The 6,291-nt window shown below is 37.0% G+C and overlaps 1 long non-coding RNA gene across 1 annotated transcript; it reads right to left on the bottom strand.

The window, feature by feature from the left end:
• Nucleotides 1-248: 248 nt before the first annotated feature.
• Nucleotides 249-4,574, bottom strand: LOC138686864 (uncharacterized). The gene is made up of 2 exons (XR_011326194.1): nt 2,808-4,574; nt 249-1,620 (listed from the first exon to the last, which is right to left on the bottom strand). It is a non-coding gene; the product is annotated as an uncharacterized lncRNA (long non-coding RNA).
• Between the last annotated feature and the right edge of the window lie 1,717 nt (nt 4,575-6,291).

Raw genomic sequence — 6,291 nt, 5'->3', positions numbered from 1 at the left:
AATTGTCAGAGTGTATCCCTTGGTAGAATATTATCCAGACTTGAGCAATAAGTACAATGTAGTTTTCCACTAAACATTTAAAGTTTTCCTTACTTGATATTGAGTCACAAACCTTGTTGATCAAAACAAAATTACGTGCAACTTCAGAAATTCTGGGGTATGAAACAATTACTTGTAGGTTTGGGAAACAAAACTTGGAAGAAACAATCTAACCATATGGTGTGAAGATTAAGTTAAACCAACACTGATTTAAAGTTATTTTGCATTGTTTAATATTTTCAGTATTTCAAAAGACAATCAATCTGATGTAGATATTTCTGTGAAAAATGCTTACTGTTTTTGCACAGTTATGTTAGACAGAAACCAGTCTAAAATGTGGTAAGTTTTTCTGAAACAGAGCAGTGCACATCTACTGTCTAGTCATGTAAAAATTACAGATGACAGTATAGAGAGCTATCACAGATAAGCAGAGAAATTCAAGAATACCAGAAATATAATTTTGCTGGATTTAACATGTATATACTGCACTGTACAGTACAGTCTAGTATGTAAGGTAAAGTATGCCTTTCTGCATGCTTCTTTACATCTCAATCTAGAGTAATCACATCACAAAACCCAGGTTCAACATTAACAATTATCCAGTAGGTGAAATTACATCTCATGTACACTTATTTATGACCTGTCTTTGGAAGGTGTCCTGCAAATCGTACACATTCCCTCACTTTATAGGTGCTTTTATACAGAAAGAGTGCTTTGGGTCTGCAAATTTTTATCAAGCTTGGAGGTTTTTTTACAGTGCAAAACTGAATCCTTATAAAAGCTTAAAAAAGCTGCTTAAATGAATAAAAACTTGTGAAAAAACTTATTTTAGATCCTTTAGTATTTCGTAGCTGTTCAGCAAAATTAAATATACACAGCTCTACTATAATACATACTATATTTTTGTGAAATTATTTTTGTCTTGGTTTCTGGTTTGGTTTTTTTTGGTGTATTTGTATATTGTCTGATAAACTAAGCATGAGGAGGAGTTCAGGCTAAGTAGGCAAAGCTCATGTAAGTCTATATGCAGTACGTTGTCTTACTTTCCTGGGCATATAATTATCTGATGGGTTTCTAACACATAATTTAACCTTTTTTTCTGAAAGAAAAGTCAATAGTGGCAAATTGGCTGCTAGTATCTTACATCCATTAACTAAAAGACTTCTGGTTATTAATTCAATTTCATAAAAATGGCTGAGTTTATATCTGCTTGAGAATATTAGTTGGACATACCTGAAAGTCTGTGTGTGTGTGTGCATGCGTGGGGTTGTTCCTCACTCATAACATAATCTTTCAGTATTTTATTTTCTACTCTTTTTACTTTCTTATTTTCAGTGAGAGAAAAGCTTTTTGACTTCAGTTTTAAAAAAAAATTTTTTTTTTAATTTAATGGCAGGGTGAAATAACTTCACAGTTTTGTGTTTGTTCAGCAACAGTCTTTGCTTTCTACCCTATTCTAACAATTTTTCACCCTCTGATGAGGCTGTAAAGCTCCAAGGGATCGTATGTCTCTATGTATACCTCCTCCTGCACCAGGGCCTGTGCTTGATTGTAGTCTCACAGCACCGCCAATATATAAAGCTGAGGAATAATTAAAATACGTAGAAAGTAAGTTAGTTATTCAGTAGGTAAGCTATAAGAATTTCTGGTTCTCACTTTTTTTCCAGTGTGTGACACTATAAAATAGAGTATGAACTGGGGTTTATTAGCGAATAAGCAAGATTAAGTTTAATTTTATTTTCATACAAATTCGAAATGGAAATGTGATCCATTCTACCTTTCTTCTGGCAAAAAAAAAGCACTAATCCCCTCTTACTACGCTGGAATCTGATCCTGTTTCCACTGAAGCCACTGTACAATGTGTCACTGCTTAGAAACACCAAAGCTTGTTCTAAGTGGATGTATTTACACTGAATACGCAGCTACAGGCAGCCTAAGTCTGGCTTTCCAAAGCCATTCTTCATAGTGCAATGTGATCCTGTATTTGACATAATATTCTGGGTAAATCTGTCCCTATAGTTTCATTTAGCTTCTAAAAAGTTAAACCTAAATTCTGCTGTAAACTCTAACCTGTATATAGGAAAATTAGCAATTTGTTAAATAGCCACTCCAAGGAAACTATATTAGCTTAACCAGTTCTGGGAAACACAAGTGAATTACTGAACTGCTGTTCTACATGTGATTTTGGAGCTAGCCAGCTATCCTTTCCGCTATGAATTGCAGACACAGCCCGTTCATCTCAAGAGTGTAGGGGGAGCTGGATTAGGTTTTGGATTAAAAGAAATGAGGAGTGGTGGTATAAAATATTACAGCATTAAATAGAAATACTTTGGTAAGGATGATACTGCCTAAGATATATAGCTATAGTTATACTGATAATAGCGTAGCACTTAACAATAGTACAGAAACATATGTCTTTACTTTGGGTAGATTAATACAGCAGTGGAGATGGCTTTCACAAAGACATCTGTTGATGTGTGTTTTTAAGTAATACTTCAGACAATAAAAATTCTTATATAACAGTAGTAAACTTCTACAATATAAAACTATCTCTACTGAAATAGAAAACATTAACATCCACCACTTCACAAATTACAACTGCACAAAAATATTTAAAAGAAAGTAGTATTTAGTTCTTGTTACTTAATTTACCATGTACTTTTAAAACCGCAGACCATGGCACTAGTCTACTAAAGATCGCGCAATGCTGTTATCAAATGTGATCTGTACCTATTTCTTGAATGCCTAGCCGCATCTGCAGAACTCACCAGTGACAATGAGCTTGACAGTTCTGCCATTAATATTAAGGATTTGTTACTTCAGCCTTGGTAGTGAGGTCGCTGTTGAAATGGACTTGATGATTGATAGAACAGCCTCATCACTTTGCACAAGCTGGTGAGATGATGGTCTGGCCAAGCCTGTAATGTGATGTAGGAAAGCAGAGCTGGAGACCCTGACCTTGCAAGTGGGGTAAGAATGGTTTGCTATGTTCCAAACTGAGTAGAATGTTATTAAGAAACTTAAAAGAGCCTCTCAAAACTTTCTAGAAGATTTTACTACTTAGCTGAAAGATTTATACTTAAGCTGGGTTTTTTTGTGTGTGTGTGTTTGTTTTTTTTTAAATTTTTATTTTTGCAACAGTTTAAATACTTATATTTAAAACTAAGTATTTCCAAAATCAGCAAGTCCCTGCTTTAGGCCTTCTTCTGCCCCATCCCAAGTATTTGTTTCTCCTTTCCATGGCAAACTTTTCCCTGGGAACACTTGCACTTCAGTATACTTAAAAAGGAGGTCAGTAAGATAAGTCATTGCTGAAGCTATGCAAGCAGAACTAAACCAAAACTGGGAATCCTACTATATTCTCTGCTGCTGTCATGGTTTCAAGTAGATGATGAAAACCATCACCTAAATAGTAATTCTGGTAAAGTAAAGGACTTTTGGCCTTGTACTTACTCTGCAACCTCTTGATTAACAATGTAAACATGAGGAAATTGTTAAGCTGAGAAGCCAAATTAATCCTAGCTGTATCTGCAATGGTTCTGTTGGAATTTGGGCTATCCAGTGCAGATTATATAGTATGATTTAGGGTAGGCATATAATGGGCAAGCAAGTAGAGAGTAGAACATGAGATGAGTCATACAAAGTATTATTGCACTATAAATAGAAATAAATATTATGTATGTACATGCCAAACATAATGCGATTTCGTAATTATTCTGCCAGCAGAAAGGAAGCATTCATTCAAACAAGTCAACAGAATATAATTGTGACAGAACAGGAGTTGCGATGCTTGTATGTCCCTATTAATACTGGCTTGAGCTCCTCACACCAGGAGAGCAAAGGGACAGACTAAGTTTGTCAAGTATTTACTTTTGTCGTCCTGAGAATGAAAAGCATTTTGGATACTCCTTTCAAAAATAACAGCATGCTATTGCATCTTAATTAACTTTGTGTTCTTTAGATAGTGGGAGTTTGCTCTTAAACATATACAGCTGGTTCTTATTTTGGTATTAAATTAAGAGGGCTCAACCCAAAGTTCCCCAAAAATGGCAAAGTCATACAGAGCCAAATATTACTCCCTCCTCCTCTGTTGGCAAGGAGTTAGGTTCTTGCACCAAAGGATACTGGGGCCATCTCCTGCCGGCCCCTCCGTAGGGACCATATGGCCAAGGGTCCACAACAAAGGCCAGATCCTGCACTCTGTCACACTGCTGCTCTGCATGCCCCACGCACAGGTCTCCAGCACAGTATTTTCAGCAAGTAGGTGGGCAGGGGAGCGTAAGGCTCAGCAAGGACATGTTTCTCAGCTCCTGTATTGGCTGCAGCTAGATGCATGATGGAAGTAGTGTGGGTGGGCTGAGGGAAACAGGGACTCTTCAGTTAGCTGTCAGTTTGGGGCTTTGTGGGGATGCCTGGAACTGCAGGACGTGGCTGTACACAGAAACTCAGTGCTCCAAAAGAGTTTGCTATCTGCTCCTGCCCAGTTAAAAGTTACTGGAGAGTTTTTATCTCTGGATACTTTTCAGTATCTGTTGATTTGCCCCCCCCCCCCCTTTTTTTTTTTTTTAAGGAAACACGAAACTAGGATCTACTGTATTTGGCAGCTGATGACCATTTTCCTACCCCTTAGGAGACCAAAAATTTCCCAGCATTATTTAACAGCAGCTTTGCCCTCCACTTTCTTTGCCTATCAATTCAAGGCCAGTCTTGCCTGCAAAGCACACCAGCTGCAATCCCTTCTCACCTTTCCTGCAGCAACCCAGCCGAATGTGCATGCTCCTGCTTTTTCCCATGACACAGGTAGGCACAGGTGGCACCAGCAGCCTAAGACACACGGTTTCTTAAAAACGCAGGATCTGGCATGAAACCATAAAAATCACTAACCAATGGCTTCTCTTCTGTTTTCTGCTGTAATACAGTCATTTTTGTTCATGGTCACTACTGATACTAATTCTGTTTCTTCTTGGTGATAAATGAGTCCTTTTAGCTAAATACTTAGTTATCACTTGCACAAATATGCTTTGATTTTTATTTTTATACATGTATATATTTCTTCTCTTTGGGATGGCTCTTGTAGTAATGCAATTAACATTTTTGCAAATGAGCTACCTATTGTGGTTGTTGGGGACACTGGATTTCAGTGACCAAAGCGATCAGCAGGTGATGAAGAAATGCTTGCTTAGCCCCTGTCAAGGAAGTTAACTGCCTCCCAGATGGCCAAGTTTGTACTGCGTTTCTACGGGAGTTTTGCCACAGGTAAGGATCTTCAGATACATCAGGAGCCTGGGAAATATTAGCAACTTTTGAGATGAAACACAAATTCGTGGCTGCGTCCAGCAGGTGGCAAGCACAGCACACTGAATTATGTCTGAGACGGAGCTGCTTCTGCCAGGGGAAGCTCCTGATGCTGCTCAGCGTGTGCACACGTCTATATGAACAAAATATCATACAGATAAATGGCAAGCTCTGTCAGTCCTTCGTCAGCTTACTGAGTGCTGAGGAAGTGATACTGTTCTGGATGCTATTTATAATGCATGGGATTATTGCCATATTCATTTTTAACAAACAGCTGTCTTGCATTTAAGGATAGATACAAGCTAAATATAAAGCATTCTATATAATAATTTAACTGTGTCTCTAAATGACACATTCAGGTTTCAAATTGTGAGATACTAGCTTGCAATTAAATTAACTTAAACCTTTAATGAAAGAGCTTTTTTTTTTTAACTGTAGCTTCAGAAGTTGTAGTGAATCCTCACAGTGCCTTGTAACACATATAAGTAGAGATTGTTCCCGTTTTGCAACTGGAAGAACAAAAGCAGAACTGAAGAAACTTGCCTTAAAATAAGTGAATGAAAGAGCAGGAAGAGGCACAAGATTCCCAGACCTGGTTGTAGGCCCGTTTTTTTTCTTACAAAGTATTAAACTACAGAAATAACTTTTTTGTTGTGTTTTGATTTGAAATAATTTCCTGAAGTAAAAAATAATTTAAAATATTTGTGTATATGCAAGAGACTGATAATCAGAAAATACAGATAATCCAACCACTTGCTACCTGAGACAAAGCGACATTAGATTATAAATATTGCAAATTCTCAAGAGTCAAGTAATTGTCTACATGATACATGTAAAGTTTTGGATTTTTTCTTAAGTTTTGTTATGTCAAAAAGTATTTATGAACTCATTTATCTTTGAAGGCAATAAATGAGTGTGAATCAAGAAATATTTTCTGGAGTTCATTATTTGAGGTAA

This window comes from Haliaeetus albicilla, chromosome 9 (genome assembly GCF_947461875.1).
Source record: "Haliaeetus albicilla chromosome 9, bHalAlb1.1, whole genome shotgun sequence".
In the NCBI taxonomy this organism is placed as follows: domain Eukaryota; kingdom Metazoa; phylum Chordata; class Aves; order Accipitriformes; family Accipitridae; genus Haliaeetus; species Haliaeetus albicilla.
The sequence above is the reverse complement of the archived record's forward strand: the minus strand, read 5'-3'. Positions and strand labels throughout refer to the sequence as shown.